Source organism: Somniosus microcephalus, chromosome 4 (assembly GCF_052327205.1).
Source record: "Somniosus microcephalus isolate GS21.2 chromosome 4, FLI_Smic_1.0, whole genome shotgun sequence".
NCBI classification, from domain to species: domain Eukaryota; kingdom Metazoa; phylum Chordata; class Chondrichthyes; order Squaliformes; family Somniosidae; genus Somniosus; species Somniosus microcephalus.
The window spans coordinates 79,669,737-79,682,889 of NC_140990.1; the positions used below are offsets into that span (position 1 = coordinate 79,669,737).

Sequence of the window (13,153 nt, forward strand, 5' to 3'; positions counted from 1 at the left end):
TCAGGGACATTAGACTTTGGGATTTGGGGACAAGAACAGGCGGATCCAGGTGTTGGGCTGGTTACATCCAATCATCAGCCTGCCTGAAAAGTGCTTCTGAAAATAATCTGTCACCATCTGATTCCACCGTCATATCTTCATCCATTACCCGCCTTTCACCCTCACTGGAGCACTTTTCACCACCATGACCATTCTCCATACTGAGGCTCTCTGATTTCCATTTATTGTCTCAGTGAAAGTGGTCCCTGGATTTGGTGTCACAATGTAAGTGGTCCCTGGATTTGGTGTCACAATGTAAGGGGTCCCTGGATTTGGTGTCACAATGTAAGTTGTCCCTGGATTTGGTGTCATAATGTAAGTGGTCCCTGGATTTGGTGTCACAATGTAAGTGGTCCCTGGATTTGGTGTCACAATGTAAGAGGTCCCTGGATTTGGTGTCACAATGTAAGTGGTCCCTGGATTTGGTGTCCAGATTCATTTCCAGCCATTTTGAGATGTCCCTTACCCTGGCACCAGAAAGACAACACACCCTTCGGGACTCTTGATCCTGACTGTAAAGAAACATAGAAACATAGAGATAGGAACAGGAGTAGGCCATTCGGCCCTTCGAGCCTGCTCCGCCATTCAATGAGATCATGGCTGATCTTCGTCTGAGATCATAGCTGATCTTACCAGTTCAGTACCCCGTCCCCGCCTTTTCTCCGTAACCCTTAATCCCCTTAGCCTTCAGAAATATATCCAATTCTCTCTTGAAAATATTTATTGAATTAGCCTTCACAGCCCTCTGTGGCAGGGAATTCCACAGGCTCACCACTCTTTGAGTGAAGAAATTCTTCCTCATCTCTGTTTTAAATGATTTGCCCGCTATTTTTAGACTGTGGCCCCTGGTTCTGTGCTCCCCGGCCATTGGAAACATTCTCTCTGAATTCAGCCTGTCCAGGCCTGCCATAATTTTATATGTTTCGATGAGATCCCCTCTCAATCTTCTAAACTCCAGTGAGTACAAGCCCAAACTATTCAATCTCTCCTCGTAGGTCATTCCCGCCATTCCAGGTATCAGCCTGGTGAATCGCCGCTGCACTCTTTCCATGGCAAGAACATCCTTCCGCAGATGGGGCGACCAAAACTGTACACAATACTCCAGATGCGGTCTCACCAGCACCTTGTACAGCTGTAGTAAGCTATCCCTATTCCTATACTCGAACCCCCTTGATATGAAGGCCAACATACCATTTGCCTTCTTAATCGCCTGTTGCACCTGCATGCTCTCCTTCAGTGACTGGTGCACAAGAACACCCAGGTCCCTCTGCACTTCCCCATCTCCCAATCTATTGCCATTTAGATAATAATCTACCCTCCTGTTTTTACCCCCAAAGTGGATAACCTCGCATTTATCCACATTATAGTGCATCTGCCACGTATCCGCCCATTCCCCCAACCTGTCCAAATCGCACTGTAGCCTCCTGACATCCTCATCAGAGCCCACCCCTCCTCCTAGTTTAGTGTCGTCAGCGAATTTGGAAATATTGCATCCAATTCCCTGATCCAGATCATTTATATATATTGTGAACAGCTGGGGTCCCAGGACAGATCCTTGCGGCACCCCGCTGGTCACTGCCTGCCACTCCGAAAATGAGCCGTTTATTCCAACTCTCTGTTTTCTATCCGCCAGCCAGTTCTCTATCCACGTTAATACTTTGCCCCCAATCCCATGAGCCTTAATTTTGCATGATAATCTTTTGTGTGGAACCTTATCGAAGGCTTTCTGGAAGTCAAGGTACACCACATCCACTGGCTCTCCCCCATCTATTTTACCAGTTACTTCCTCAAAAAATTCCAGCAGATTAGTCAAACACGATTTACCCTTTGTAAATCCATGTTGACTCTGTCCGATCCTTTCCCCATTTGTCAAGTGCTCCGCTATTTTATCCTTAATAATGGACTCTAGCATTTTGCCCACAACCGATGTAAGGCTTACTGGTCTATAATTCCCTGCTTTCTCTCTACCCCCCTTTTTAAATATTGGGGTAACATTAGCTACCCTCCAATCCACGGGTACTGTTCCCGAGTCAATGGAGTTCCGGAAGATGATCCTTAGAGCATCTGCTATCTCCAGGGCCACCTCCTTAAGTACCCTAGGATGTAGTTTATCAGGCCCCGGGGATTTGTCGGCCTTCAGTCCCCTCAACTTACCCAACACCATATCCCTAGAGATACTAATTTCTGTCAGCTCCTCCCTCTCATTAGTCCCTATGTTTGCCGATATTCCTGGGAGGTTATTTGTGTCCTCCTTTGTGAATACAGAACCAAAGTATGAGTTTAATTGGTCTGCCATTTCCTTATTCTCCATTATATATTCTCCCGAATCGGACTGCAAGGGACCGACTTGGGATTTTACCAGTCTTTTCCTCCTGATATACCGATAAAAGCTTTTGCAGTCTGTCTTTATGTTTGCTGCAAGTTTACTTTCGTATTCTATTTTCCCCTTCCTGATTAATCCCTTTGTCCTCTTTTGCTGTATCCTGTACTGCCCCCAATCTTCCGGTCTGGTGCTTTTTTTTGCCAGTTGATATGCCCTTTTTTTTGATTTTATGCTGTCCCTAATTTCCCTCGTTATCCACGGTTGAGTCACCTTTTTAGGTTTATTTTTATGCCAAACCGGTATAAACATGTTCTGGAATTCTTCCATTCTATCTTTGAATGCTTGCCATTGTCTATCCACTGTCAATCCCCCCAGAAACACCACCCAATCAATCTTACCCAATTCCCGTCTCATACCCTCGTAATTCCCTTTATTTAAGTTCTGGACCTTAGTCTCTGATTCAATTTCCTCACTCTCCATCTCGACTGAGAGCTCGATCATATTATGATCGCTCTGACCCAAGGGGCCTCGTACAAGAAGATTGCTGATAAGTCCCTTCTCATTGCACAATACCCAGTCTAAAATGGCCTGATCTCGAGTCGGCTCCTCGACATATTGGTCCAGATAACCGTCCCGAAAACATTCCAGGAATTCCTCCTCCTCAGAATTTTTACTAATTTGGGTAGTCCAATCAATATGTAAATTAAAGTCACCCATGATGACAGCTGTGCTCTTATCGCACGCTTCTCTAATTTCCCTTTTTATGCCTTCCCTCACCTCCATATTACTATTTGGAGGCCTATATATCACACCCACTAACGTTTTCCTCCCCTTGCTATTTCTCATTTCTACCCATACAGATTCTGTTTCATCCGAGTTAATATCCTTCCTTTCCATTGCATTAATCCCCTCCTTTACCAGCAATGCTACCCCACCTCCCCTACCTTTTTGCCGATCCTTCCTAAATATTGTATATCCCTGGATGTTAAGTTCCCAGCCTTGCCCACCCTGCAGCCACGTTTCTGTAATCCCAATCAAATCATACTTGTTTACCTCTATTTCCACAACTAATTCATCCACCTTGTTCCTAATGCTTCTAGCATTAAGATACAAAGCCTTCAGGCTTGCTTTTTTCACACTCTCATTATCAATTAGTTTGGCCCTTTGTGTTTCTCTCCTTTGCTTATTGCTTCTCACCTTTCTACCATCTATTTCTGACTTCATATGACTTCCCTCTTTTCCACTACCTAGGTTCCCATCCCCCTGCCAAATTAGTTTAAATCCTCCCGAACCGCCCTAGAAAATATTACCCCGAGGACATCGGCTCCCTCACAGTTCAGGTGTAGACCGTCCCCTTGGTACAGGTCACTCCTCCCCAAGAACTGGTTCCAATGCCTCAAGAATTTAAATCCCTCTCCCTTGCACCACTGCTCAAGCCACGTATTTAGCTTATCTATCTTACTCTCTCTAAACTTATTAGCTCGTGGCACTGGTAGCAATCCAGAGATTACTACCTTTGAGGTCCTACTTTTCACTTTAGCTCCTAACTCCCTAAATTCAGCTTGTAGGACCTCCTCCCTCTTTTTACCTACATCGTTGGTACCTACATGTACCACGACAACTGGCTGATCCCCCTCCCCCTTCAGAATGCTCTGCACCCGCTCCGAGACATCCTTGACCCTTGCACCAGGGAGGCAACATACCATCTTGGAGTCTCGGTCTCGGCCACAGAAACTCCTATCTATCCCCCTTACAATTGAATCCCCTATCACTATAGCCCTATCCCTCTTTTTCCCGCCCTTCTGTGCAGCAGAGCCAGTCATGGTGCCCTGAACCTGGCTGCTGGTGCCTTCCCCTGATAAGTCATCTCCCCCAACAGTACCCAAAACGGTAAACCTGTTTTGGAGGGAGATGACCGCAGGTGACTCCTGCACTACCTTCCTGCCTTTACCCTGCCTTTTGGTCACCCATTTACTGTCTGAGCTAGCCTTTACCTGCGGTGTGACCAACTCACTGAATGTGCTATCCACAACATCCTCAGCATCGCGTATGCTCCAGAGTGAGTCCATTCGCAGCTCCAGCGCCGCCATGCGGTCTGCTAGGAGCTGCAGCTGGACACACTTCCTGCACACATAGTTGTCAGGGACAGTGTCCCTGATTTCCCACATGGCACAGGAGAAGCATGACACGGGTCCGAGCTGCCCTTCCATGACTTAACCCTTACAATACCCTTTTATTTACTACGATTTAGCTTAATTATTGAATTCTACTTAGAATAAGTTTGTGAAAGTACTCACCAACCAGTCACCTACCTGTTTTCTGGTGTTGTATTTTCACTGCCGCCTCCTGTCCTGGAACCTTTTCCACCTAGGTTAGGCTCCTGAAATAAAATAAATTGAACCTACCTTTTCAACTTCCCCTAACCCCTAAAAGGTTAGAGGAGGTGGAAGGGTGGGAGACACTATACTGTAGTGTTTCGGGTTTAGCAACAGCTCCACCTATATAAGAGTTACTGGCCTCCTGCTCTCCCGACTGCACCAGCTGTGAAAGAAAAAGCCCGCGAAAGGTGAGCTTTTAAACTCACCAGTTACTGGCCTCCTGCTCTCCCGACTGCCCCAGCTGTGGTCTCGGGCCTCGCCTCTCTCCGGTTTTTATACCGGGCTCCGACTCACTGCTCCCGACTGGTCTCGGGCCTCGCTGGTCGCCGGGTTTTCTCCCGAGCTCCTCCTCGCTGCTCCCGCTGGTCCCGACTGGTCTCGGGCCTCGCCTCTCTCCGGTTTTTATACCGGGCTCCGACTCACTGCTCCCGACTGGTCTCGGGCCTCGCTGGTCGCCGGGTTTTCTCCCGAGCTCCTCCTCGCTGCTCCCGACTGGTCTCGGGCCTCGCCTCTCTCCGGTTTTTATACCGGGCTCCGACTCACTGCTCCCGACTGGTCTCGGGCCTCGCTGGTCGCCGGGTTTTCTCCCGAGCTCCTCCTCGCTGCTCCCGCTGGTCCCGACTGGTCTCGGGCCTCGCCTCTCTCCGGTTTTTATACCGGGCTCCGACTCACTGCTCCCGACTGGTCTCGGGCCTCGCTGGTCGCCGGGTTTTCTCCCGAGCTCCTCCTCGCTGCTCCCGACTGGTCTCGGGCCTCGCCTCTCTCCGGTTTTTATACCGGGCTCCGACTCACTGCTCCCGACTGGTCTCGGGCCTCGCTGGTCGCCGGGTTTTCTCCCGAGCTCCTCCTCGCTGCTCCCGCTGGTCCCGACTGGTCTCGGGCCTCGCCTCTCTCCGGTTTTTATACCGGGCTCCGACTCACTGCTCCCGACTGGTCTCGGGCCTTGCTGGTCGCCGGGTTTTCTCCCGAGCTCCTCCTCGCTGCTCCCGCTGGTCCCGACTGGTCTCGGGCCTCGCCTCTCTCCGGTTTTTATACCGGGCTCCGACTCACTGCTCCCGACTGGTCTCGGGCCTCGCTGGTCGCCGGGTTTTCTCCCGAGCTCCTCCTCGCTGCTCCCGCTGGTCCCGACTGGTCTCGGGCCTCGCCTCTCTCCGGTTTTTATACCGGGCTCCGACTCACTGCTCCCGACTGGTCTCGGGCCTCGCTGGTCGCCGGGTTTTCTCCCGAGCTCCTCCTCGCTGCTCCCGCTGGTCCCGACTACTATCTATCCTTCTAATTATAGAATCCCCTATACGACAATGTTTCCACTCTGCTCCTCCACCCCTTGGACAGCCTCCTGTTCCATGGTGCTTTGGGCAGCATTCTAGCTGTCCTTCCCAGTCTTTCTCCTTATCCTCACAGGTATGGAGTACTTTGTACCTGTTGGACAGGAGCAGTGTCTGCTGGACTTCCTTCACTACTTCTCCTACATTCCCCTTACCCGGCTGACTGACAGTCACACTCTCCCCTTCCTGCACCTGTGCTTTCTTCTGGTGTGTGACTGTACTCGAGTAAATTATCCAGTAATTTCTGCTCCTCCCTTATATGTCAGAGTGTCTCTAGCTCGGACTCCAGCTCACTGACTCTGAGCTGGAATGTCATGAGGCAGAGACATTTGCTGCAGATGTGGCAGTCTGGGACAGTCTCGTTGTTCACAAACTCCCACATACTACAATCCCCACACACTGCCTGGTCTTTATTAATGAATGAATGAATTTATTTTTTGTTATCTGTAGTTTATTTCTTGAACATGTGATTAATTACTTCGTTATTTCTCAGTTATGAGCGTCTTTAAAAGTAGTTAGAATTTAATCACTTACCTCGTTTTCCTTTGACTTACATTTACTTGCGCTAATAAATTCTTACTAAGTCAAGCTTAACACTAACTGCTAAAGAGACTAAACACACAAAGGGATATCGATATTCTTACTGATATACTTTTGTTAATTTGCTCTGCTGTGTGTTGATTATAACGTCACTTTTTCTGTGTCCTCCGGTGCGATTATTTATTATTTACTGTTGCTCCTTGGTTTAAATTACTGAGCACCTCCTTCCCCTTCAGCATCCAATTCCCATTCTCACCAAATTCCCCTTACCACTCTGTTTAGCAAGCCACTCCGTTTAGTAGATTCTCGAGCTCTGTGCCACACCGCTCATCCTCCTCCTATTCCCTACTCCAAAGGTATCTCTGTCCTCAGTTATTCCACTCACTTTTCCTCCATACCCAGAACACTCCGCGGGATAGAATAGGCCCTATCAATGCTGCAGGGCCTGGTGTGCGCAGGCGCGGGGACGGCTCAGTGCGGGGCGGGTCCCGCGCGTGCGCAGTGCCGTCAGTCGGGTGATGGCGACGGAAGGCGGAGAGAAGATTCTGGAGCGGGGAGGAGGTGGCGGAGCGCAGGGGAGCAATAGAACTGACGGGGAGGCTTTATAAACACCTGGGGTGGGCCTCAGGCCCCGAACAAGAGCTTCCGGGCCGGGCGTTTGCCCTGAGCGGGGCGGCAGCTGCGGGGCTTTCTCCCGGTGACAGGCCCGGGTTAACAGCTGCCATCTTGAGAGGCTCGGGGGGCAGCAGGGCGCATGCGCGGCCCCTTTGGCCAGGAACCAGGAGGAGAGAATCTTGTCAATTTCTATCCTGGACTCACAGTGATGGCTTTTGTAAACTCCTTTTACAGGCTGTGAGAAGGGCAGCATTTACACACCGCAAACACAGACCAAACATCACATCAAGATCTGACAGAGTCACTCCATTCATCAGGACCTGAATATCATCGGCCTCTGAATATAGAAGGAGAAATGTTTGCCTGTTCTATCTGTGGGAAAAGATTTCAAACATCAGTGTGACTGGAAAAGCACCGAGACACACACACCGAGTGAGAGTGTTCCAGTGCACTGACTGTGGAAAGAGCTTTAACCAGTTACACAGCCTGAAAAAACATCGCACCGTTCACAGTGAGGAGAAACCATACACGTGTTCTGTGTGTGGATGAGACTTCCACCGATCGTCCAACCTGGAGAGACACAAGGACACCCGCACCATGGAGAAACCGTGGAAATGTACGGACTGTGGGAAGGGATTCAGTTCCCCATCACAGCTAGAAGCTCATCGACGCATTCATACCGGGGAGAGGCCGTTCACCTGCTCCGTGTGCGGGATGGGATTCACTCTACTGTCCAGCCTCCAGTTACACCACCGAGTTCACACTGACGAGAGACCTTTTAAATGTTCTGAGTGTGGGAACTGCTTTAAACTCTCTGCAGATCTAATTAAACATCAGCTTGTTCACACAGATGAGAGACCGTTCAGTTGCACTCACTGCGAGAAGAGCTTCAGGCAGTCATCTCACCTTATTCAACACCAGCGAGTTCACACTGGGGAGAGGCCATTTACCTGTTCTGTATGTGGGAAGGGATTCACTTCTGCATCCAATCTCCAGACACACCAGCGTGTTCACACTGGGGAGAGGATATTCACCTGCTCCGTGTGTGGGAAGGGATTTACTCAGTCATCCAACCTGTTGAGACACCAGCGAGTTCACACTGGGGAGAGGGCGTTCACCTGCTCAGTGTGTGGGAAGGGATTCAGTCGATCATCTCACCTACTAAGACACCAACAAGTTCACAAGTGACTGCAGGGGGTTGGATTCTGGCATTAATCACATCCTTTGTTTGTTTGTGCTGATGTTAATAACCCCTTTAACTGGTCTAGAGTTGAAGTTTCTGGATATCTGGATAGTGGGGGGAGGGTTCAGGTGAGGGGAAACTTAGAAAGTTAAAGAGAAAGGACAAGGCAATAGTGCAGGGTAGCGATAGGGGTAATGATAACTGTTGTGTCCGTGTATAATAAGACACAGACTGCAGGAGAATGGTACAACAGGTGTTTACTCAACGTGGCTCACACTGGAACTGATCTGTACAGATTACTACTCAGGGCTATATACAGGTGTGGTCACTGCTGGTACTGCAGTATACATGAGCTGTAAAAGATAGTTCCCCCCTTAAAGGTATATACATTACAATTCCTCCCCTTTTAGATTAACAGTACCATAACACTCATTTAACAATTAAATATCAAACTAATTACAATTAACACTTTTAACATGCAACATTAGCTGAAAATAGTCTATTTATATATTCAGTCTTTGGGGAGGCTTCCTGATCCTTTCTGGATAGCGCCTTTCCCGAGTGTCTTGCTCTTGGTGCGGAGGCGATTCTGGCCCCCTGTTGTCGGTTGGTTCATCAGCTTCCGATGCTACTGTTTCTGGGGTAGATGCTACCTGTACGTCGGGTTCATCACCAGGTACGTATGGGCGAGGCATGGGGTTGACTTGTTCCTGTGACTCTAGGATCTGGTCAGCATGGCGTCTCACAGTGCTCTCCCCAACGTCCACTGTGTACATTAGTGGGCCCTGCTGTGTGCATATCGTTCCTGGCTGCCATTTTTCTGTTCGGTAGTCGCGGGCCAAGACTGGTTGCCCTACACTGAAGCTCCTTGTTGGCTTCTCATGGATGTGCTGGAATTGCTTACTCTCAACATCTCTTCGTATGTTTGGTCTGAGCAAATCCAGGCGAGATCTTAACCTTCGGTTAAAGAACATCATGGCTGGGGCCTGGTTGGTGACTGCATGTATTGCATTCCGGTAGGCGAACAGGAAATTGTCCACCTTGTGCTGCAGCGGAATGTTGTCATTGTACATAGCCTTTATTGCCTTCTTAAAGGTTTGTACGAACCTCTCAGCCAGTCCATTTGTGGCTGGATGATACGGGGCGGATGTGTAATGCCTTACCCCATTCTTTTTCAAGAACCTCCGGAACTCTTCGGATACAAACTGTGGTCCGTTGTCGGAGCAAATCTGTTCTGGCAAGCCATTCCTGGCAAAAATGGTCCATAGGACTGCAATAGTTTTCTCTGTGGTGGTGGAGGACATTTTGATGACCTCAGGCCATTTCGAGTGCGCATCCATGGCTATTAAAAACATTGGCCTAGAAATTCAGTTGGGCGCGGCAGCCGTTAGCGCCTTAGGAGGAGTAGATTTCGAGCGCTAGGCGCTTAGCGGCCGGGCGCAGCGCGATCTGCGCCTCGCCCCAACTTCAGTACACATTTAGCGCCGGCGCAAAGTCTTAGCGCGCGCCCTGCTGCGCGCGCACATCATGACGTCATTTGCTAGTGCAACGCCTTTTGTGCGCCCCGAACCGGAACTTCACTCGCGCCGGCCCATTGTGCGCCGGGTGGCCCGAGCGACTGTGAAGTGGAACGGTACACAGCCCAGCCGGGCCGCGGGGAGCGCAAATTAAAGGGCACTTACCCAGCAGTATAAAGGCCAGCCATTTTGCAGCATTCACTCTTGTGCAACGGTTTTTTGGAAAGAGACCAAGGAGGAGAGTTTACTGGTTTGGACCAACACTTGGACAGGTATTTTTGGCTCAGGCCAGAGCTTACCAATTATCTTTGCGTTCATTGAGAGCTCAGTGTTTGCCAGCATATAATGGGGGCTGCATTGGGTGGCAACGCTGAATTTCAGCCTTATGCCAGAAGGGCTTACAGACGCCGTGAGAGAGTGGCAGCCCTGGCTAGACGCAGAGGGGGCAACAGGTGTCGCCAACTGAGGCCTTACCCACGCAGGGTATACCGCCAGCAGACCTCCTATCTGACCATGTCTGCCGCGATGTGTGTTAGGAGGCTGCGATTCCGAAGGGAGGTGGTTGCAGACATCTGCCGGCTGCTTCAGAGAGATCTGCAGCCACAGCTGATGCGCAGGACGTCTCTGTCGGTGGCAGTGAAGGTGACGGTGGCTCTCAACTTCTATGCCTCCGGCTCCTTCCAATCCGCTACTGGGGACATCGCTAACATCTCCCAGTTCGCCGTGCATTGCTGCATCCGCCAGGTGACCGAAGCCCTTTTCAGAAGGAGACATCAATTCATCTCCTTCCCCATGACCCTGGACAAGCAGCAGCAGCGTGCAGTGGGGTTTGCAAGAATAGCGGGCTTCCCCATGGTGCAGGGCGCCATTGACTGCACGCATGTGGCTTTGCGGGCACCTCTTGAGCATGCCGAGGATTACCGCAACCGGAAGGGCTACCATTCCCTCAATGTACATTTGGTGTGTGACCACAGGCAGCGCATCCTAGCTGTCAATGCCCGCTTTCCAGGCAGCAGCCACGATGCCTTTATCCTGCGACAGACAACTGTGGCTGACATGTTCCAGGCACAGCCTCCCCCAAGAGGATGGCTTATCGGGGACAAAGGCTATCCTTTGTGTACCTGGCTCATGACCCCGCTCCGCGCGCCCACGACCCCTGCTGAAGAGGCATACAACGAGAGCCATCAAGCGACGAGGAACCTCATAGAACAAACAATCGGCGTGCTCAAGCAACGGTTCCGCTGTCTCGATCGCTCCGGGGGAGCCCTCCAGTATTCGCAGGATCGAGTCTCCCAATTCGTCGTCGTTTGCTGCATGCTGCACAACCTGGCTATCCGCAGGACTCAGGCACTGCCACCTCACATTGGACCACCACCTCAGGAGGAGGAGCAGGAGGAGCATGAGGACGACGAGGACGAGGAGTACCAGCCCAGGAGGGAGGCACAAGGTCCAAGGGCCGCCCGTCGGCGGCTTATTGAACGTCACTTCTAGGCCCCCTGTCAGGGAATGGCTTGTGCCAATGAAAGAACATAATTGCAGCCGCTCCGCAAGCCCTCAGCCGGTTAAGGCAACAAACACTTCAAAGATCAAACATGGACAATGTGAATAAATAAAATGGTTTATTGTACAAACTCTGGGCCCTTCCCACATGAAAACCAAAAACAGACGAAACCCCCAAAAAACACTCAAACACATTACTCGCTCCCATAACCTGGAGAGGATTAACAAAATAGGGCAACTAAAATGGCTGTCATTCTCGGCCTTCGTCAAAAACAAACATCACATCATCGGCCTTCAAAAAACAAACATCCAATTCTCGGCCTCAAGAAACAAACACAAATGGCCACACATTCGACTATTTGGCCCGCTAGGGCGATGCCTTGGCCATCTTTGTGTGGCCCCTGCCTGCCCTGCTGCTCTGCCTCAAAGTAAGGCCATTGGCTGCTGCAAGGCTGGGGGCAGGCTCCTGAGGGGCACATGTCGTGACAGCAGATGCCCTTGGGGGTCGGTCTAGTCGAGGTCTGGCCGTCGAGCGGGCGGCTGTTGATTGCTGCAGCTGTGGCTGGCCAGCATCAGTCGCTGCAGCAGCTCCTGGCAGCTCCACTGGGGGACTGGCAGTGGCGGCTGGAGGAATGGCGGCAAGCTGGCGGATGGCAGGCGCTCGCTGGTCACCTGAGACACTGGCACTCGCCCGGGCCAGCCCTGCAGCATGCGCACCAATCTGCCGAGGGACAGACCACTGTGCTGCTGCAGCGCGCCGGGTGCCCTGGCGATGCCTGGCTGACACAGCGAGTGTGGCAGCAGTGAGTGCCCGTGTTGACCTGTTCACTGACCGCATCAGAGCAGCCAGTGACTGGACGGCACCACTGATCACCTGGCCAGTCGCTGACAGAGCTGCCCCGAATTCCGCCCGACTCACTGCCTGATCTGCCCGGTATTCCGCCCGACTGGTGGCCTCTGAGGGCCCGAACTCGGCCACACTCCGAGAGAGGGAATCGATGGACTCAGGCAACCGTGCCACTGCCGCCATGAGCTCCGTGTGCCGGCGCTCCGAGTCCACGGACAAGTCTTCGAGGCGTTCCATCTCCTCGGCGAAGAGCATCTCCTGACTGGAGGCCGGACTCTCCCTCTGGGGAGAAGGCCGCCGAGCTGGCCGACCCTTCCTGCGTTGCTGGAGGCCGCTGGGCCCAGCAATTGGACTCCCCTCCGACGCATCCCCCCTCTGGGGAGAAGGCCGCCGAGCTTCCACCCCCCTCCCACCTTTCTGCAGCCCGCAGGTCCCAGGAGCTCCCCTCCCCTTTGACACTTCCGCCATGCTGCCCTCCAGGGAAGACGTGTCCCCTACATTGGCCTGGGTGGCCGCGGCTGAGGGTTCCCCTGATGGGCCGCCTTCCTCTTGCTCCTCCTCCTGCTCCTCTTCAGAGGGTCTGTCACTGGCAAGTTCAGGGACCTCCTCTTCACCATCTGAAAGCAGGAAGGCACAAGAGTAGCTTTAGAGTGAGGAGAGGGCGTCACTGCGGGATGCATGAGTGGTGGCATTCAGCGCATTGGTCGGACAGTGTCAAAGGATGTAGATCTGATGCGCAAGTGGGACGAGAGAGGTGCAAAAGGTGATGTCCTTACCATTGGTGCCCAGAACAGGGTCGGCATCTCCACATGCAACGGGCCCAATCACCCGGCCACCCATGAGGCGCTCCACGCGATGTTGCAGGTCGGTGAGTGGCTGGATATGG

General features: G+C 51.7%; 1 pseudogene; it reads left to right on the top strand.

Annotated features, from left to right (window-relative positions):
* Window positions 1–7,407: 7,407 nt before the first annotated feature.
* Window positions 7,408–13,153, top strand: part of LOC147119326 (uncharacterized) — a 153,154-nt pseudogene continuing 147,408 nt past the window's right edge.